We start from the raw sequence: 23,770 nt of genomic DNA on the forward strand, positions 1-23,770 counted from the left end.
AAAGACTCAGAACGGTAAACAGAACTGCTTGTTTATAATTGACTGTTATTCCAAGTTTGGTTAAGTAACAGTCATCAGAAATTTAAATGGGTTTGGGAGTAAGGCATTACATATGATGGAATAATGAACTGTGAAAAGGTAAACCCAGCAACTGCAGTCCAGTCAGTTTGAATTCGGCTGTGGGTAAGCTTTGATAAACAGTAATCAGGGACAAAATTAACAGTCACTTGGATAGGTTTTGATTAATTAAAAAAATTAACCATGGACTTGTTAAATGCAAATCGTGTTTAGCCAGCTTGATAGAGTTTTATGAGATATTAACAGAGAGGTTTGATGAAGGTTATGCGTTTGATGTAGTGTACATGTATTTCCAAACGGCGTTGAACAAAGGCTTGCCAGCAAAGTCGAAGCCCATCTAATAAAGAGGACAATGGCAGCATAGATACGAAATTTGCCAAGTGACAGTAAACAGAGAGTAAGGGTGAACAGTTGTTTTTGGACTGGAGGAAGGTATACAGCGGTGTACCCCAGGGATCTGTTCTAGAACCACTGCTTTTCATTATATATATTAATGAACTGGATGTGGGGGTACAGGACACAATTTCAAAATTAGCAGCTGATACAAAACTTGAAAGTAAAGGGATGTGAGTTAGTAAAGTGCCCACTCAGAGTTCTTGGACAAGACACAGATAGGCAGCAGCATGTTTGTAGAATAGATTAGATTTATTAAGCTTACAGCGTAATCAAAGCTTAACATTCACAGAATCCCCACAGTGCAGATAGAGGCCATTTCGGCCCATCGAGCCTACACCAACACATATCCCACCCGATCCCCGTAACCGCTACACCAACAAATATCCCACCCTATCCCCACGTATACAATCCCCCTAACACTAAGGGTCAATTTATCATAGCCAATCAACCTAACCCGCACATCTTTGGATTGTGTGAGGAAACCGGAGCACCCAGAGGAAACCCACGCCAACACGGGGAAAATGTGCAAACTCCACACAGACAGTCACCCGAGACGGGATTTGAACCCGGGTCCCTGGCGCTGTGAGGTAACAGTGCTAACCACTATGCCACCGTGCTGCCATTAGGTGATAGTAACAAATAGCTCGCAGCCCTTGCTTTCTGGAGCACTTCGGACACAGGCATCGTCGTCGCAGGCCTGTTCCTTATCTTCGGAGCAAAACTCTGCGTGAAACTGTTCTTTGAATATCGAGGTTTTTACCCATTCCTTATCAACAGTTCGTTTGGCCAGTGTCCATGTATGGTCTATAACAAAATCACCTTTTTTAATTGGTTCTAATCGTCAAAATACCATTGTCACTCAGATTAAGGTTAATAACCTGGCCAATCCGTTTCCAGTACATTTCCAATAACCCTGTTCTGCTGTCGTTTTACCTTGTTTAAAGCTTTTCACCCCATTGGAATTTACCATATAACTTTCCTTTTATGCCGCAACCAGTACATGGCCTTTATGCCAAGGGCCCAGATCATTTCAACGCTGTTTCACTTGTCTTGATATATCCAGATTATCTTACTTTAATCCACCAGATAAATACCTTAACTTCAATGATCTCTCTCATTTATTGGAATTTATACTAATTATTCTTTACAGGTTGTAGCAATTATTTTTGTTAAGCAAATTCTCAGTTCCAACAGCATTATAATATGTATTTCTTAGCAATTTAATTATTTGACATTCACTTGCAGATTACAGGAAGCGGCAGGGGGAGGGACACACCCCAATCTACATCGAAGGGGCTGAGGTGGAGAGGGTCAGCAGCTTCAAATTCCTGGGTGTATTCATTACGGAGGACTTAACGTGGTCCAATCACATCGACGTTGTAACCAAGAAGGCATGCCAACGCCTGTTCTTCCTCAGGAGACTGAAGAAATTTGGAATGGCCCCCCAGATTCTCACCAACATCTACCCATGCACCATCGAGAGTATCCTGTCCGGCTGCATCACTACCTGGTATGGCAACTGCACCGCAACAGACTGCAAAGCTCTACAGAAGATAGTGAAAGCTGCACAAAACACGATAGGAATTAAACTACCTGCTGTGCAGGATATCTACCCCGAGAGGTGCCGGGGGAAGGCCCTGAGAATCATTAAAGACGTGAGTCACCCCAGCCACAACCTCTTCGCCCTGCTCCCGTCTGGTAAGAGATACCGAAGCATACAGTCTCGTACCAATAGGTTTCGAAACAGCTTCTACCCCCAGGCCATAAGACTCATGAACGATTAATTTATTATTAATTATTACTGTTGGTTTATTTATTATTACTGTCTTTCTATTAGTATTTCTCTTAGTATTTTTATCATTGTTATGCCATATTTATTCCAATGTTGGGAGAACTCGTAAAAATCAACATTTCATTGTGCAGTACACACGTCTGCTGCATATATGACAAATAAAATTGAATTGAATTGAATTGTGGCAGTTTGTAATCAAAAGTTACTCAAAACTGGTTTTGAACTGTCTGCAGCTACATTTTGAACAACTCTTAGCGTTCTAGTTACCCAGGAGTAATTATGTGTAATATTATTTGGTCAATGGCTACAATAAAGTTATACATATATGATTCTCATCTACTAAATATCTTACAAATCCCCACCTCGAGGATGAGATATTTTAAACGTTGATTCCTCGACTAAATCAATCTAGTTTCTACCAAGCATTGCTGTATTCTAAATTATGCATTGTTATAGAACGCCTAGAAACCCTACCGATTAGCCTATGCAGATAACATATCATAATCATTACAGTAAACGTTAATATCATTTGGTTGGGTAGGATAGGAACCTATGCATGGAGACAGAGTAAAGGGAAGCAAGGCTAGAAACAAAAGAGAGGAAGGAGAAAAGCAAAAGTAGAAGGCAGAGAAATCAAGGGTGTAAATCAAACAGGGCCATAGTAAATAAGAATTCTAAAAGGACAACAAGTTTTCAAAAATGAAGCCTGAAGGATTTCTGTCTTAATGCGAGGAACATTCGTAATAAGGTGGATGAATTAGCTGCACAAATCGATTTAAACGGATATGATATAATTTGGATTGCAGAGACATGGTTCCAGTGTGACCAAGAATGGGAATTCAAAATCCAGGGGTATGCAATGTTCAGGAAGGACAGGAAAAAAGGAAATGGAGGTGGGGTGGTATTGCTGGTTAAAGAGGAGATTAACACAATAGCAAGGAAGGATATTAACTCTGATGATGTGGAATCTGTATGGGCAGAGCTGAGAAATACCAAGGGGCAGAAATCGTTCGTGGGAATTGTATACAGAGCCGTAAACAGTAATGCTGAGGTTGGGGAGAGCATTAAATGGGAAATTAGAGACACGTGCAATAAGGGCACAGCAGTTATAATGGGTGACATTAAATTACATATAGATTGGGCTAACCAAATTTGTAATAATACTGTGGAGGAGGAATTCGTAGAGAGTATACGGGATGGTTTCCTGGACCAATATGTCGAGGAACCAACAAGAGATCAGGCCATCTTAGACTGGGTATTATGTATTGAGAAAGGATTAATTAGCAATCTTGTTGTGTGAGGCCGCTTGGGGAGGAGCGATCATAATATCATGGAATTCTTCATTAAAACTGATAGTGAAGTAGTTGACTCAGAGACTAGTGTCCTCAATTTCAATAGAGGAAACTACGATGGTATGAGGCACGAGTTGTCTAGCATGGATTGAGGAACATTACTTAAAGGGTTGACGGTGGATAGGCAATGGCAAACATTTAACGATCGCATGGATGAAATACAGAATTTGTTCATCCCTGTTTGGAATAAAAATAAAACAAAAAAGGGGACTCAACCACGGCTAACAAGGGAAATTAGGCATAGCATAAGATCCGAGGTGAGGACATATCATTTGGCCAGAAAAAGCAGCAGACCTGAGGATTGGGAGCAATTTAGGATTGAGCAAAGTAGGACAAAGGGATTAATTAAGAGGGGGATATACATTATGAGAGTAAGCCTGCAGGGAACATAAAAACTGACTGTAAAATTGTCTAAAGATATGTGAAGAGAACATGTTTGTTGAAGTCAAGCGTGGGTCTCTTGCAGTCATAATCAGAGGAATTTGTAATGGGGAACAAATAAATGGCTGATCAATTAAATACATCTTTTAGTTCTGTCTTCACAAAGGAGGACACAAATAACCTCCCAGAGATGTCGGGGAACATAGGGTCTAATGAGAGTGAGGAATCGAATGAAATCAGTATTCATAGGGAAATGGTCTTAGGGATATTGATGGGATTGAATGTCGTTAAGTCCTCAGGGCCAGATAATCTATATCCTAGGGTACTTAAGGAAGTGGCCCCAGAAATAGTAGATGCATTACGAGTCATCTTCAAAAATTCTATAGACTCTGGAACAGTTCCAATGGATTGAATGATAGCTAATGTAAACCCACTATTTAAAAAGTGTGGTAGAGAATAAGCGGTGAATTACAGACCAGTCAGCCTGACATCGGCAGTGGGGAAAAAGCTAGGGTCCATTATAAAAGATGTAATAGCAGAGCACTTGGAAAACAGTGACCGGATCGGACTAAGTCAACATGGATTTACAAAAGCTAAATCATGCTTGACTAATCCACTGGCATGTTTTGAGAATATAACTTGTAGAAACATAAGGGAGAACCAGTGGATGTGGTGTATTTTGACTTTCAGAAGGCTTTTGATAAGGTCCCACATAAGAGATTAGCCTGTTAATTTAAGGCACATGGGATTGGGGGTATGGTACTGTCCTGTGTAGAGACCTGGGTGGCAGACACGAAGCAAAGAGTTGCATTAACGGGTCTTTTTCTGAGTGGCAGGCTGTGACTAGTGGGGTAGCAAAAGGATCGGTGCTGGCTTTCACAATATATATAAATGATCTAGACAAGGGAACTAGATGTAATATCTCCAAATTTGCAGAAGACACAAAGGTGGGTGGGCGTGTGTGTTATGAGGAGGATGCAGAGAAACTCCAGTGCGATATGGACAGGTTAGGTGATTGGGCAGATGCATGGCAACAGCGGTTTATTGTGGATAAATGTGAGGCTATCTACTTCGGTGGCAAAAACAGGAAGACAGATTATTATCTGAACGGCAATAGATTGGGAGGAGTGGAAGTGCAATGAGACCTGGGTGTCCTTGTGCACCAGTCGCTGAAGTTAAGCATGCAGGTGCAACAGGCGGTTAAGAAGGCAAACGGTATGTGGGCATTCATAGCGAGAGGATTTGAGTACAGGAACAAGGATGTCTTGCTGCAGTTGTACAGGGCCTTGGTGAGACCACACCTTGAATATTGTGTGCAGTTTAGGTCGCCTTATCTGAGGAAGAATGTTCTTGACATGGAGAGAGTGCAGCGAAGATTCACCAGACTGATACCTGGGATGGCAGGAATGACATATGAGGAGAGATTTGGTCGATTAGGTTTATTTTCGCTAGAGTTTAGAAGAATGAGAGGGGATCTCATTGCAACTTATAAAATTCTAACAGGACTAGACAGACTAGGTGCAGGAAGGATTTTCCCGATGGTGGGGAGTCCAGAGCCAAGTGTCACAGTCTAAGGATAAGGGGTAAGCAATTTAGGACAGAGATGACGATGAATTACTTCAACCAGAGAATGGTGAACCTGTGGAATTCTACACCACAGAAGGCAGTTGAGGCCAATTCATTAAATATATTCAAGAAGGAGTTGGATATATTTCTTGAGGGTAAAGGGATCAAGGGATATGTGGAGAAAGCAGGGACAGGGTACTGAATTTGAATGATTAGACATCATCTCATTAATTGGTGGAGCAGGCTCGAGGGGCGAATGGTCTATTCCTGCTCCTATCTTCTATATTTCTATGATTGCCATTGAAATAATTCTGTACGGTGGGCGTTGTGCCACGTTATACGTGGTTTCCCACCAACTGCAACTCCCACGGGTCATAATCTCTTTCTGGGTTCTGTCATTGCTTTGTTGCATCTGAACTAAGTGTATTTGTGAAATCGAAGTTCTCTCTATAACGGCTTTAAGATTTAAGGATAGGGTTGGAATTGGATATCCGAAGTTAACCACTGCTCTCAGGGCTTCTGATTGCATTGAGAAATTCACTCTTAGATAGGTAATATTATGAATGATTACAGGTACGAGGGTTTGAATGCCTATTCGGACCGTTTGTGTGGGTTTAAAGCAATAGGTAGGATAATCTATTGGACTGTCATCCTGCCCATGCTGGTAATACCTAGCACGATTGGTGAGGCAATAGGTACCCATTTGTAGATAAACGTAATTCTTTCGGTCTAATCCCCACCTCTGCACATTCATACTCCAGAGGGGTGAGTCTGAGTCTAGTGTGAAACCACAGACTTGGTGTCCTGACATCGCAACTGCACATGTTAACCCCACTATATCGGTGCAACACCCCATATGAGGACTGTCCCCGGTGTTATTTCATTTAATCAGAGTGATGGGGGGGGGGGGGTGGGTGATACAAAAGACTTATGGAACCTTCCTTCTAGCATCCCTATCGATTCTACCTTAACTACTTCCCAAGGTCTCATATTATGTACCTGCTGCAGCTACAGTAAGACAGGAACGATTGGCTGACTGTCATAATCCCCATTTCCTCTCACTAAATATATTAATCCCTGTGTTCTTGCCTCCTGTACATTGTAGTCCTTATATAATGGAGCCACTTTCCAATCACGGAATCATTGACAAATGAGGGAACTCGGTTATGTTCTATTTCACTTAACACTGCCATCACTTGGTCCATCATGTAACTCCCATAAATTTAACATATCCTAGTCCTTGAGATGTCTTGTTCTGCTTTACGAATCCCTCTTGTCGCATTGTTAAAATGAACCTGCATTTGCCTGTATATTTCTGTTTTGTCTTGTGTGGTTATCAGCATATTCTCCAATTCCAGTATTCATGTTAGATAGAAGGCCTTTCAACTGTCTCCTCATTACCTCGTCATGTTCCCACATATTGTCTATATCTACCCTGTTCAAGGCAACGGTTCCTGCGGTGGGTCCTATCCCTAGCCATTCTCCCAGGCCTCTCTTTGTTCTCAAGTGGCTAATATTATGACCTGAAATGTTGACCATTACGTAAGCCCGTTCGACATCCCACGAACCCCATCTGTCTGGGGCATTCTTCTTATCTAAAATATCCTTAACCATTTTCCTCAACAAGTGGTCATTTTATCTGTGGTGTCCTGTAGGGCATACATTTCCGAGAAAGGGAATACCTGTAAAATTGAAGATTACCGGGATAACTTCGTACCGAACATCACTATACTATTGTTTGTAGGTACGGGTGACATTCAATCCGTTTGATGGTCCATTTGTTATTTGCTATTTTTATGCTTGTCGCATTTCCTTTGTAACCTTATCTCCTCTGTTCTTCCCCTGATTTCCATCTGCAGTACTTCTCCTTGCCTGGGTCTCTCTTTGTGCTCCACATTAAAACATTCTATCATTCCTCTATGTGTTTTATCTATTTTGGTCCAATTCAGTGTATTCAAACTCTGTCCCAGGTATGGGATCCACACACTATCTGGTGTAATCTCAACCGCTTCGTCGAATCTGCACCCTAGATTTACAAACTATCCTTTTCCTAATTGAAACTTTGGGGTTACTTGATTATTTTCTTTAATACATAGACACGCTAATTTAAACCCTTCGCCCTCCCTGGCCCATAAACAGGTGATCCCATTGGTCGTATTATCGGGTTCACAATATTCACAGTACACATTCATATCGAATTCATCTCCTGAAGCCGCTCCTCATTCCAGTGATGACGTATCGTCGGTTGGCATCTTGACTCCTTTCCGGATGATGATAAAATTCAAAGTCTGGTAGATACCAACGAGCATCAGAAGTCCCACTATGTGTCTGAGTCCTGCCATTTTGGCCACCTGGAGGACATAACAGTGCAGTATTTATTCGTTCACAGTCTTTAACTGATTGATATGATACCATTTAATTACTTTTCTCTTTTCCACTCTCCCTTTACGTTACTCATTCAGATACATGGCTAGATTCAATGTATCCACTATTGAGAAGGATGCCTTCCATTTGGCGTCAAACGCATTTTCCTTTTTCCCATAATTTAATACCATGTCTTTATCACATATCTGACATTCAAAAGGTCAAATCTTCTGGTCAAATAGATTTTGATTCGGTTTTTAGATTTCCTTAAATTCTTTTTGCCATGCGTAAGTTAACTTCATTAATATGGGGCCAGCAATTCGGGTCGGAGGCTTCCCGTGGGTGCCTGCTTTTTCCATGCACAGCTGCTAGGGACATACCCGCGTGGAGAAAGCTGTAAAAAAATCTGAAGTTGCAGGTCTACACGCTGCCAATCCGGCGCACGCAATTGACCTCCGAACCCCTTCCTTCAAGGGAACGGAAGTTCCGGTTTCCAGCACATACGCAGTGCATGCATAACACCAGCACTTCCGTTGGCCTTGCCGGAGAGACCCAGCACGTACTCACCCGTGGGGCCCGAATTTCTGGCCCATGGTCTACTCTGCGCTCCAACTACGAGTGGTTACATGGTTGTTGCATGTGTGGGGTAGTGCCCGTCAAAGTTGAATGACGTGGAGTCATCATCAACCTCCCAGCCAATGCCTGGTAAGGTGATATCCCCGTGGTCCTATGTGGCTTGGACAGAATTGCCATTCAATACATGGGCAACATATTGACCCATTGAGTGGGGTGTTCTGTACACAATTTTCCCAACATGGATTTCAGTGTGCCATTCCCTCTTTCCACTATCCCGGATGATTGGGGATGGTGAGCTATATGTAGCTTATGTTAAATTCCCATAATTTCCTGTAATTTGGAAAAGACTTTACCAGTGAAGTGCGTGTCCTGATCACTGTCAACTTGAAGTGGCAGTCCCCACCTACAGAATTTCCTCTCTCAATAACAATCTGTCCTTGGTAAGCGCAGTGTTGGAATAGGAGGGGAAGGTCTCAATCCATTTAGTGAACTGATCGATAACAACGAGGGCATATTCAAAATTGCCCTGCGATGGTGGGAGGGGACCAACAAAATCAATTTTAACATGAGTCCAGGGCCCATCAGGGCCTGGTTGACTTCGAAGGAGGGTACAGTTGGAACAATGGGAGCGGTTCTGCTGCAAACAAGGTATGCATCGGGTAAAATATATCGTTATAGTTTCCTTCATATTAGGCCACCAGGCTGTGGTGGCAATCATTGTGAAAGTGACTTCTGCCGAGTAATGACCTCCTACAGGGTGGGAGTGGATTAGGAACAAGAGTTCCTCTGCCAGGTGTGGGGGAATGCAGACAACCGTGTAGTTATCTGGGGCATTTTGATACATAATAATGGTTGCGAACCCTTTGTCATAAGAAGGATCTTGGGGGCCGATGCGGTGGGTGCCAGTAAGGGTTTACCTTGGCCATGCCAATTGATGACCATCTGATAGGGGCTATACTCTGTTTGAAGGGAAGCCAAATCGAGAGCTTTGCTAAATGCAGCAACTGCGATGACCTCCTCAAGTTTAGAGGGAGGGGATCACCGGTCAGGGCTGCTTCATTAGCAGCTACATCTGCTGCATTACTTCCCAGGGTGCGAGTGGACTCGACTCTCTTGTGGGCATTAAGCTTACCAATGTGACAAGGCATTTGTCGTGACTTTAGGGCCTGCAATATGAGAGTTAATCATGGCCCATGGGTTAGGGGTTTACCATCTGACGAGAAGTAGGAATTCTTTTGGTAGAGGGGAAGGGACAGCATTGCATTGATGGCATAGGCAATGTCAGACCACTGTTTGTCGGGTAGCCAGAACTTTCTTGATCGGCGATGAGAAGGACCAAAATCTCTTCATATTGGCTTCAGTGTTTGTTACTTTTAAACTTGAGAGTCTTCTCAGGTAGGACCACAGCACATCCGGTATGAGGTGAGCTCTATGTGGTAGGAGGAGCCATCCACGTATACTTCAGAGGCTCCTTCTATTGGTGATTGCAAAACAGGATCGTACTCAAGGTCTATTAAAGGCAGTGGACACTTGTGAGGCTGTCCCTCGTACGCAAGCATTAGTGGTAAAAGAGTAGTCAATTTGGATGTTATATCAATATCGCCTTGTAATAGTTCTGAAGTCCATTTGCTGATGCGTTGGGATGAGGTCAAAGAATTGCCTGGTTTGATAAGGAGGTTCAGTGGGGTGTGAGGGGAATGCAAGATGGTCCTCTGTAAGCCCATATTGTAGGTACAGTGTTGACTGGACGAGAGCGTCGCCAGTAGGTGGCGCTCACACGCTGGCTAAGTCCGTTCGCCCTGTGAAAAAGCCGTGAGGCATATAGAGCGGTTGTAACCTGTCCAGTCATTCTTGACTTATCACCGCAGTCAGAATATGGTCGAAGGATGCGAACTCGAGATGGAAAGGCTATTTCGGGTCGGCTGATATCAACCAGGTAGCCTGCATAACACCTTGTTTTACTTTCTTAACTGCAGAGGTGTGATCTGACACCCACAAGGTGGAAATTTGATCCTATTTTCCTTTTAGCAGTTCATAGAGGGGCTTTGCAAGTTCTACAAATCCAGGAATAAAACTATGCTGGTATCCCACTAGTCCCAAAATCGATTGGAGCGCTGTCCTGGATACAGGAAGCGGGAGTCGTTGAGTGACCTCTATCTTGTGCTCGTCAGTACTTAGACCCTGTGGTGAGATTGTCACTCATAAATAGGTGACCTGTTCCTGAACAAGCTGAGCTTTTCGAGCGTTAATTTTCAAGCCTGCACTGCTTAACGGTGTTAAAATTCATCTAACAGTTCAAGGTATTCCTCGATTGTACTAGTAACCAGTAGCAAGTCGTCGACATACTGAAGCAGACACTGCGGCTTAGAGAAAGCTTTCAGGATCCGTACCATTCTGGTATGGAAAATGGTCGGGGCGTTGTGCAAGCCTAGGTGTAGGCACGTCCACGTGTAACTCTGGTCCTCCAAGATGAAAGCACATTTATATTGATCCTCTGTTCTGACAGGAATACTCCAAAAGCCATTCGCAATGTCTAGGGTGGAGTAATATTTAGAGTCTTTTGGGAGTTCTGATAATAAGGTCGGCGCATCCTTAACGATAGGGGTGCTCTTGGGCTTAACCTTGTTAAGACTTTGGTAATCAATAGTGAGCCGCCATCTATCATCTGGGTTCCGAACTGGCCAAGCTGCTGGATTAGTCGTGAAAGTGACTGTTCTCAGAATGCCCTGTGATAAGAGGGAGTCAATGATGTCTATAATATAGGGATGACTTTCTTTGGGAATTGGTTATTGTTTAACAAAGGAGTGGGGCGGGCCATTAATCATCTCCTCACACTCCATTCGACCGCAGTCATGCTTACTAGTGGAGAATGTGGGTGAGTGCTTTTGAATTAATATTTTGACTCGCTCATCTGTGTGACCTAGTGCCTCGTGCAAGCAAGTCCACTTAATCGCAAATACGGAGTGGGCATCCGATATTTCGACCAATTCACTACCTCCTGTCCCGATCCAAATACACCTCTGGTTGCAATCAATAATTGTCCCCTAAGTTTCCAAAACATCACTTCCCAATATGCCCCTTCCATCAGGAGGTGTCATCAAGACAGAATCATCAACATTCAAATCAACCTCGTTTTTTACAAATAGTTATCATTTCTCCCTTAAAAGCAGAGGTTGACCTCCCATCAAAGCCTTGTAACGTCAAGCAGCCCTTGCCCGCCGCAGCATGGCGTTCAGGGTGTGGGGAATGCATGATGGTAACGGATGAATCGGTGTCAATAAGCATCATTTGTTGTCGGCCCCCCGTAGAACAACCAACATTTCTGGTCTCCAGTTAAGCATCACATCGGAACCCCACTTCAGACAAAGAGGGGGGCGGTGCCCTTCATTGGGCGAATGCCTGGGATCACTGTGGCTGTTCTCCAACCGGATCCGAGATGGCCGCCACCCGATTAGCTCTTGTAACTAGTTGGGTGTTCAGAATGGCTGTTGCTTTATTCATTTCTCCGGGCAATTGATCTACCTTGGTCTCCAGGGGATCAGCGGATGTTATTGGTGGTGGTGGGGGTAGAGTTCCTTGAAAGAGAGGGTACCGTTGGCCCTGATTTCGGGGTTTCTTAAAAAATTTAGAATACTGCCCAGGTCTCCCACAATTGTAACAATTTCCTTCTTCAACGTGTGTAGGGGGGGGTGCAGTGGGCATAACTGGCTCTTCTACCACACTAACAGGTTTATCTTCCACATTGAGTTTTTTATACTACACTAACAGGTTTTTTTTTACACTCCTCCCTTGCAAAAGTCTATGCCCGATTGGGGCTCTGGAGTAGTTCAGGCCACTCAGTCACAGGTTAGAGCGTGTGTGCTAGCGCGTGCCTCAATGAGCATTGTAAGCCATTCAAGAATTCTTTCTTGAAGGTTACCTGGTACTTCCCTTCTTCATCGGAGTCAGGAGCAACCTTTTGGGTTCCCCATAAACCGTGTAGAGCCAATCACTCTATACAGTGGGTGATTCTACTGATCTCTGTGTTGTTTGATAAAATTGCTTAGTCATAGCCTTGCTGTTAATGCCTAACTGTTCCTGAATGGATCCATGACTACTGTCGAGGTAGTGCCAATATTAAAAACCAGGAACGGAAGATTTTGCCGTATCTTGTGGTTGGTGGAAGCGAGGAGGACGCGTTTCAAATCGGCGTCCTCTAATTCGCTGTGTCCCCGCCTCCAAGCAGTCCATCGAACTTTAACGTCGATGGGGCACTCGGATCGTGTTATGGGGCCTAACTGATGAACACAAGATTTTACTTCGACAGCATTGAGGGGAACGGAGCGCTTCTCGGAGTCAGTTTCCACCCCCTTGTCATTATAGGCCTGGGTTCTAACTATGACACTCCCAGGGACCGACTGCCTCTCCTCATGGATGGAGTAAAACCCGGGGTCTCCCCAACCATCGTGTCGGCCGTGCTGATATGTCTTGCATTCGAGTGCATCCCGGTCTATCATTTCTCCTCCTCCTGTTGCTCCCACAGCTGAAGCATACGACCTGGCAGTAACAGCAGCCACAACAGCCTCCCGTTTTCCCAGCTTTACCTCTAGTTCGTATATTTTTAACCTACACTGAGTGTGATCCATCTCTCTATAAGGGCGCTGGTGAGCTTCCCTCAAGGTGCCTCTGGCATCTTGTAGATCATGTGTAAGATTCTCCCTCTCTATCTCACAAGATTGTAACGCCTGTCTGGTTTCTTCGAGTTCACGCATGGAGCTGACTGCCTGGACTGCACACACGCTCTTCTGTTGCAGAACGATTGCAGCTTGAGAGGTCTGGCTCTCTAAGTCAGTAATTCGCTTTTTCAAATCTCCCACTTCCTGAACCTGATTTCTCTATTGGTCTTCCAGCTCCAGCTCTTGCTGCTTCCTTAAGTCCACTATCTCCTGCCTATGATTTTCTTTTGACTCATTGTTTTGTGCTCTTAGCTCTTCTACCTCTTTACTTTGTTTCTTTGAGTACTCATCATCTCTATGAGCACAGTAAAATACTGCATAGGCGAGTATCCTAGTCGCCTTATCACTTTTAATCTTTTTTAGATCCACACGTTCCTGAATAAAGTTTATGACTTCGTCAAAGTTAACTCGGTCTTCTTTGCATGACCACTCCGCCAATATTACCTGTACTTGCTCCTCACAGGCACCTCTTTCTAACTTATTCTTGTACATGTTAACAAAACTTTTATTAGTCATCTTGTTGTTTTCTTAACAGATCTCTAACATCTATAACTATCGGCGCACAATTCACGGGCACTCCCCACGAAGGGTTATCACTCGCAAAGAGAAGCAGCTGATCAGGAGGCTACTCTCGAGATCTGGTCTATTAAACAATACTAGCCGCTTTGTCTCGTCCCATCTGGGGTTCCACCTATGAGTCTTCAGTATGAACTCTCAGAGTTCTTGGACAAGACAGAAATAGACAGCAGCCAGTATGTTTGAGCAATAGATCAGATTTATTAAGCTTACAGCGTAATCAATACTTAACATTCGGCGATAGTAACGAATTGTTCGCAGCCCTTGGTTTCTGGAGCCCTTCGGACATAGGCAACATCGTCCCGGTCTGTTCCTTATCTTTGCAGCAAAACTCTGTGTGAAACTGTTCTTTGAATATCGAGGTTTTTAACCACTCCTTATCAACAGTTCGGTTGGTCAGTGTCCCTATATGGTTTATAACAAAATCACCTTCTTTAATTGGTTCTAATGGTTAAAATACCATTGTCACTCAGGTTAAGGCTAGTAACCTGGCCACTCCTTCTCCAGTACATTTCCATTAACCCTGTTCTGCTGTCGTGTAATCTTGTTTATATCTTTTCACCAATTAGAATTTACCATATCTCTTTCATTTCATGCCTCAAGCAGTACAAGGCCTTTCTCGACACCAAGGGCCCAGATCATTTCAGTGGTGTTCCACTAATCTTGATGTATCAAGACTATCTGACTTTTATCTGCCAGATAATTACATTATCTTCCATGACCTCTCATTTATTGGAATTTAAACGAATTATTCTTTAAATATTGTTGCAATTATTTTTGTTAAGTGAGTTCTAAGTTCTAACGGTATTATGATATGTTTTCTTAGCAATTTAATTATCTGACCTTCACTTGCAGCCTGTGGCTGTTTGATATCAAAACATAATCAAAACTGCTTCTGAACTGTCTGCAGCTACAGCTTTCTAGTGACCCAGGTGTTACTAAGGGTAATATTATTTTGTCAATGGCTACACTTAAAGTTATACATATATGATTCTCATCTACTAAATATCTTTAAATAGCAGCTATTCGTACATTGTCACACTCTGAAACACACACCACCCTCACTGTAACTCTGATATATCCCACACACCTCACTGTAACACTCTGATATACCCCTCACCCATCACTGTAACACCCTGAAATACCCACACGCCTCACTGTAACACCACAATATACCCCACACCCCTCACTGTGACTCACATATAGCCCACATCTCTCAATGTAACACGCTGAAACACCCCACAGCCCTCATACTAAAACACTGATTTAAAATATCACACCTCAGTGTAACACACTGGTATAACCCACACCCCTCACTGTAACACTCTGATATAGCCCACACCCCTCACTGTAAAGATATACCCCACAGCCATCACTGTAACACTCTGATAGAGTCCACACCCCTCACTCCAACACTCTGATTTAAAACATCACACATCTGTGTAACACTCTGATATAACCCACACCCCTCAGAGTAACACTCTGATGTAGCCCACTCCCGTCGCTATAACACTCTGATATAGCCCACACCCCTCATTATAACACTCTGATATACGCCACAGCCCTCACAGTAACACTCTGGTATAACCCACACCCCTCACTGTAGCACTCTGTTATGCCCCACGCGCCTCACTGTAACACTCTGAAATACCCCACAGCCCTCACTGTAACGCTCTGCTATACTCCACATTCCTCACTGTAACAATATCTGATATAACCCACACCACTCACTGTAACTCTCTGATATATTCCACACCCCTCACTGTGATAATCTGATATATACCACAGCCCTCACTGTAACCCTCTGATATACCCCACAGCACTCACTGTAAAGCTATCTGATATAGCCCATCCCCATCAAATTAGCAATCTGAGATATGCCAATACCCTCACTGTAGCACTCTGATATATCACACCACCCGTAACATTCTGATACATCACACACACCAGTAACACTCCGATATACCACGTACACGTAACACACTGATATACACAAACCACCATAAACTCTGATACACCCCACTCACCTCATTGTAACACTCTAATATATCTCACCCTCTCAATGAAACATTTCAATATCCCCCACAGCTCTCAGTGTAACACTTTAATATAGCCCAAACGCCTCACTTAAAAACTCTGACTTAAAACATCACACCTCATTGTAACACTCTGATACATAATGATATATCCAACATATCTCACTGTAATACTCTAATATACACCGCATACATGTAACTCTCCGATATACACCACACCCCACACTGTAACATACTGAAATAGCCCACAACCCCGTAACACATTGATATACCGCACACCTCTGACGAAAACACTCTGATATTGCCCAAACCCCTCACTGAAACACTCTGATATAACCCACAGCCTTCACTGTAACACTGATACACCCCACACTCCTCACTGTAAAACTCTACTATACCCCACACTCCTCACTGTAACACTCTGATATACCCCACGCTCCTCACTGTAACACCCTGATATAGCTCAAACCCCTCTCTGTAACACTCTGATATACCACACACCCCTCACTGTAACACCCTGAAATACCCACACGCCTCACTGTAACACCTCAATATACCGCACACCCCTCACTGTAACTCAGATATAGCCCACATCTCTCAATGTAACACGCTGATATACCCCACAGCCCTCACACTAAAACACTGATTTAAAATATCACACCTCAGTGTAGCACACTGGTATAACCCACACCCCTCACTGTAACACTCTGATATAGCCCACACCCCTCACTGTAAAGATATACCCCACAGCCATCACTGTAACAGTCTGATAGAGTCCACACCCCTCACTCCAACACTCTGATTTAAAACATCACACCTCTGTGTAACACTCTGATATAACCCACACCCCTCAGAGTAACACTCTGATGTAGCCCACACCCGTCACTATAACACTCTGATATAGCCCACACCCCTCATTATAACACTCTGATATACGCCACAGCCCTCACAGTAACACTCTGGTATAACCCACACCCCTCACTGAAGCACTCTGTTATACCCCACGCGCCTCACAATAACACTCTGAAATACCCCACAGCCCTCACTGTAACACTCTGCTATACTCCACATTCCTCATTGTAACAATATCTGATATAACCCACACCACTCACTGTAACTCTCTGATATATTCCACACCCCTCACTGTAATAATCTGATATACACCACAGCCCTCACTGTAACCCTCTGATATACCCCACAGCACTCAATGTAAAGCTATCTGATATAGCCCATCCCCATCAAATTAGCAATCTGAGATATGCCAATACCCTCACTGTAGCACTCTGATATATCACACCACCCGTAACATTCTGATACATCACACACACCAGTAACACTCTGATATACCACGTACACGTAACACACTGATATATACAAACCGCCATAAAACTCTGATACACCCCACTCACCTGATTGGAACACTCTAATAAATCTCGCCCTCTCAATGAAACATTTCAATATCCCCCACAGCTCCCAGTGTAACACTTTAATATAGCCCAAACGCCTCACTTTAAAACTCTGATTTAAAACATCACACCTCATTGTAACACTCTGATACATAATGATATAACCAACATATCTCACTGTAATACTCTAATATACGCCGCATGCACGTAACTCTCCAATTTACACCACACCCCACACTGTAACATACTGAAATAGCCCACAACCCCGTAACACATTGATATACAGCACACCTCTGATTATAACACTCTGAAATAGCCCAAACCCCTCACTGTAACACTCTGATATAACCCACAGCCTTCACTGTAACACTGATATACCCCACACTCCTCACTGTAAAACTCTGATATACCCCACACTCCTCACTGTAACACTCTGATATACCCACACTCCTCACTGGAGCACCCTGATATAGCCCAAACCCCTCACTGTAACACTCTGATATAACCCACAGCCTTTACTGTAACACTGATATACCCCACACACCTCACTGTAAAGCTCTGATATACCCCACACTCCTCACTGTAACTCTCTGATATACCCCACACTCCTCACCTCCTCACTGTAACACTCTGATATAGCCCACACCCCTCACTGTAACTCTCTGATATAACCCTTGCCATCACTGTAACACTCTGATATAACCCACATCTCTCACTGTATCACTCTGATAACCCTACACTCCTCACACTAGCACTCTGATAAATCCACACCCCTCAGTGTAACAGTCTGATATAACCGACACACCTCACTGTAGCACGCTGATATATCCCACACCCTTGTAACACACTCTTTCTGCCCACAGCGCTCACTGTAACACTCTCATATACCCCACACCCCTCACTGTAACACTCTCATATACCACATACCCTCGTAACACTCTGATATGCCGCACACATCTCACTGTAAGATTCTGATATACACCACACCACTCACTCTAACACTGATACATAACCCACATATCTCACTGCAATGCTCTGATATACCCCACACCCCTCACACTAACACTCTGATATCGCTCACACCCCTCAGTGTAACGCTCTGGCATACCCTATACCCCTCATTGTAATACTCTGATATACCACACACCCCTCAGACAAACACTCTAGTATCCCTAACACCACTCACTCTACAAACTGATATAATCCAAACCCTTCACCGAAACACTCTGATATACCCCACATCCATAACTGTAAAACTCTGATATGCCCCACATCCATAAATGGAACACTCTGATATAGCGCACACCTCTATCTGTAGCCCTCTGATATAATCTACACCTGTCAATGTAACAGTACTATATATCCTACACCACTCACTTTAACACTCCAGTGTAAACCCACTCCCCTCTCTATAGCACTCAGGTATACCCTACACATCCCTCTCTGTAACACACTGATATACACCACAAATCGCACGGTAACACTCTCATATATTCCACACCCCTCGTTGTAACACTCTGATATACCCCTCACTATAATCCTCCCTTGAATATCCCAAACCTCTCACTGCAATACAACGATATACACCAATCACCTCACTGTAACACTCTGATATACCCCACGGCCCTCACTGTAACACGCTGATATACACCACATCCCTCACTGTAAAACTCTGATATAACCCACAGCAATCAAAGTAGCAATATGAACTATGCCAAAAGCCTCACTGCAGCACTCTAATATGCCATACACCCCCGGAACACTCTGATATACCACACCCCCGTAACGCACTGATGAACCTCACTCCCCTCACTGTAAGACTCTAATATATCCCACACCCCTCAATGAAACACTCTAATATACCCCACAACCCTTACTTTAGCACACTGATATAGCCCGAACCCCTCGCTGTAACACTCTGATTTTAGACATCACAGCTCAGTGCAACACTCTGATATACCATGATATAAACAATATATCTCACTGTAGTACTCTGATGTACCCCACACGCCTCATTGTAACGCTATCTGATATAACCCAAACCCATCAATGTAACAATCTGCGATACGCCAATACCCTCATTGTAGCACTCTGACGTACCACACACCCCTGTGAAAATCATAGGTTCCCCACAGCCCTCTCTGCAACATTTTGATATAGCCCAAGCCCCTCACTCTAACACACCGATTTAAAAGATCACAACTCTGTGTAACACTCTGATACACGATGATATACACAACATTTTTACTGTAAGACTCTGCTATACGCCACACACACGTAACTCTCTGATATACAACACACCCCACACTGTAACACTCTGATAGACCACAACCTCGTAACACACTGATATACCACACACATCTGACTGTAACACGCTAATATACCCTGCACTCATCACTGTATCACTGATATAACGACAACCCTCACTGTAACTCTCTGATAAACCCACAGCGTTCAATGTAACACTGATATACACCACATCTCTCACGCTAACACTCTGATAACCCCACACTCCTCAGTTTAACACTCTGATATAATCCACACACTGCACTGTAGCACGCTGATATACCCCATAACCTTGCAACACACTCTTGCAGCCCACATCCCTCACTGTAACATTCTGAGTTATCCCATACCCCCTTAACACAATGATATACCCCACGCCACTCTCTGTAGCACTGTGATAAAACCCACATATCTCACTGCAACGCACTGATATAACCCACACCCTTGTAACACTCTCTTACTGCCCACACACCTCACTGTAACACGCTGATATGCAGCACATCTCTCACTGTATCACTCTGATATACCCCACACCCCTCACACTAACACTCTGATAAAACTCAGATCCCTCAGTGTAACACTCTGGTATTGCCCACACCCCTCACTGCAACACTCTGATATACCCCACACCCCTCAATGTAACTCATTGCTATAGCCCACAACCCTCACTGTAACACTCTGATATACCCGACGTCCATAACTGTAACACCCTGATATAGCTCACACCCCTCTCTATAGCACTCTTATCTAACCCACACTCGTCACAATAACAGTATGATATACCACACACCCCTGCATTTAACACTCTGATGTAAACCCACTCCCCTCTCTATAGCACTCTGCTATACACCACACTTCCCTCACTGTAACACACCGATATACCCCACACCCTTCACGGCAACACTTTGATATATTCCACATGCCTCGCTGTAACACTCTGCTATACCCCTCACTATAATGCTCCCTTGCATATACCAAACCTCTCACTGCAACACAACGATATACACCACACACATCACTTAACATTCTGATATACCCCACAGCCCTCAATGTAACACTCAGATATACCCCACAACCCTCACTGTTACAGTCTGCTATACCTCACACCCCTCAACTGTAACACTCTGATATGATCCACACCCCTAACTGTAACACTCTGGTATACCCCACAACCCTCACTGTAATACTCTGATATACTCCACACCCCTCACTGTAACACTCTGATATAACCCACAACCTTCACGGTAACACACTAATATACTCCACACCCCTCACTGTAAGACTCTGATATAAACCACAATCCTCACTGTAACACTTTGCTATACCGCACACCCCTCAGTGTAACACTCTGATATACCCCACAGCCCTCACTGTAACACTTTAATATACTCCACAACCCTCACTGTTACACTCAGATATATGCCTCACTCTGGTCTGTTACTCCCCACATCAGTCACTGTTGTCATTGCCACTGTTATCCCATTGGCTTCAATTTTGGTAATATGTGATAGATTATCAACCATATTTTGTAAGGATAGGCAAATTGGGAAAGTGTGAGTGGTATCAATCATAGAACCATAGAATTAGTGGACCAAGTTGTGTTGACAATTTGTTTACGGAGTTTGATGCCCCACTCTGATCCTGGATTAAATCCATGAATTACAGAATCATTGATGTTATTCCTATTTTATTATTTCTATCTATTTGTTCTCAGGATATGGGTGAGGCTGTCAAGGCCGGTATTACCTGCACATCCCTATTTACCCATGAGACAATGGTGGGCCTTCATCTTGAGCTGCTATGGTCCGTGTTGTGAAGATGCTCCCACAATACACTTTCAGAAGGAATTTCAGGCGTTTGAGACAGTGTCGATGAAGGAAAAGTGATATATTTGAATGGTTATGTAGCACAGTGGTTATATTGCTGGACTAGTACAACGGATGAATGATCCAAAGTTCATAAATCCCACCAGCTGGAGAATTTAAATTCAATTAATTCAACAAACCTCGAACAAAGAGCTAATATCAGTAATCGTGACCATGAAAGTACCGGAATGTCGTAAAAGCCCATCTGGTTCACTGATGTGCTTTAGAGAATGAAATCTGCCGTCCTTACCCGGTCTGGCCGAAATATAACTCTCGACAATGTGGTTGCTTCTTCACTGCCCTCTGAAAAGGCCCAGCAAGACACTCGTTAGTCTCAGGTGGCTCACCACCACCATCTCAAGGGCAATTATGCTGGGCAATAAATACTGGCCTTGTCAGCCTCACTCACATCCCAAGAATGAATTCTTAAAAATACTTATTAATTTTCATAATTGTTTAAAAATGCCTCCTAATGATTTATTAATCGTCATCATGATTTATAAAGGGTTATAAAGATTTGTAAACTTTTGAAATGATGCCAGGCATCCTCCAGGCTGCTCGGGCTCCTGTCGCTCGGGCCAGGCCGGGCTGCAACCCCTCGCAGTACCATCACCGTATCCGGCCTCCATTTGATGCTGCCCTACTGCTGCTCGGCTGTCGCCGCCAGAAAAAGGCCCGGAGTGAAATTCGACATTCTTGTGCAGGGCCATAGAGCCACCATTTCATGCGGGGTCCAGGGGCAGCCATCTTTCTGCGGGGTCCCAGAGCAGTCATCATTCTGCGGTGTGCCGGTGCCGTCATCTTGCAGCGGTGCGCCGGTGCCACCATCTTGCAGCGGGGTGGATGGCGGGTCCCGCTGCTTTGTTCAGTGAGCAGCGCCACCATTTTTGTCTAGGCAGGGCGGCCACCAACTTAATGCGCACGGGAGTTGTGCTGCTTCCGGTGGCTCGTTAGGGGCGGCCATTTTTGTTTAGGACACTGGTTCCTTTCCAGAAGGGCCTGACAGATGGCCGCGTCCCTCAAAGGGATCCCAGTGTAGACAGTTTGTGAGCGAGCACGTGAATGTCCCCGAACACCGGCCCGGCGGGCGGCCTGGGGCAGAGAGGCTCACCACAATATAAGGCTCAGGTCGCCCAGTGTAGAGAGTGTGTAATTGGGTGTGTAAATGTCCCCGATCACCGGCCCCACGGCCTGAGGGAGAGTGGCACACCCCAGTGTCAGATCCAGGGAGGCCAGTGTAGACAGTGTGTGAGTCAGTGTGTTAATGTCCCCGATCACCGGCCCTGCGGGCGGCCCATGGGAGAGCGGCTCACCACAATATCAGGCCCAGGGATCCCAGTGTAGACAGTGTGTGGGTGAATGTGTTTATGTCCCAATCACTGGTCCCGTGGCCTGGGGAGAGCGGCTCACCACAATATCAGGCCCAGGGAGCCCAGTTTAGACAGTGTGAGTATGAGCGTGTGAATGTCCCCGATCACCGACCCCACGGGTGGCCCAGGGAGAGCGGTTCACCACAATGTCAGGCCAAGTGAGCCCAGCGTAAACAGTGTGTGAGTGCGCGTGTGATTTCGCCGATCTCATGCCCCGTGGGCGGCTTGGATGTGAATGCTGGTTAACAAAATTGAGGTTCATGGTTGAATGGGTCAGTGACAGCTTTGTAAGGATTTATCTTAAGGACAGAAATCAGCGAATTGTGGTAAATGGCTTTTTTTGAGACTGAGGATGGTAGACAGTGGTTTTCCCCAAGGGTCATTGCTGAGGCCACTGCTTTTTGATATACATAAATGACCTAGATATTGGAATACAGAGTAGAATTCCTAAATTTGCTGATGACATCAAAGCGAGGATGATAGCAATCAACTGCAAAATGGCATAGAAAGTCAAGCAGAATGGGCAGACAAGAGACAGATGGAATTTAATACAGAGAAGTGTGAGGTGATGCATTTTAGCAGAAGGAACAAGGAGAGGCAATAAACACTTAATGGCACAGTATTGAAGTGTGTGCAGGGAGAGATGGACCTGAGAGTTAATGTGCACAGCTCCCTGAAGGTGTTTGGACATATTGAGTGAATGGTTAGCAAAGCATTTGGGAGCTTGTGCTTCATAAATAGAGGTATTGAGAAAAAAGTAGAGAAGTTATGCTGCACCTTTATAAAGCGCTGGTTAGGCCACAACAGGAGTATTGCGTCCAATTCTGGTCACTTCACTTTGGGAAGGATGTGAAGGCCCATGAGTAGGTGCATAGGAAATTTACCAGAATGGTTCCTGGGATCGGGGATCTTAGCTATAAGGTCAGGTTGGAGAAGCTGGATTTGTTTTCACTACAGCAAAGGATGCTGAGGGTGATTTGATAGAGGTGCACAAGAATATGACGGGTTTGG

At 44.3% G+C, this 23,770-nt stretch overlaps 1 pseudogene; it reads left to right on the forward strand.

Moving 5' to 3' along the window:
- Positions 1–2,818: 2,818 nt before the first annotated feature.
- LOC147087596 (uncharacterized) lies at positions 2,819–3,856 on the forward strand (annotated as a pseudogene).
- Positions 3,857–23,770: the final 19,914 nt, after the last annotated feature.

Source organism: Somniosus microcephalus, unplaced genomic scaffold (assembly GCF_052327205.1).
Source record: "Somniosus microcephalus isolate GS21.2 unplaced genomic scaffold, FLI_Smic_1.0 unresolved_chr5, whole genome shotgun sequence".
Lineage (NCBI taxonomy): Eukaryota > Metazoa > Chordata > Chondrichthyes > Squaliformes > Somniosidae > Somniosus > Somniosus microcephalus.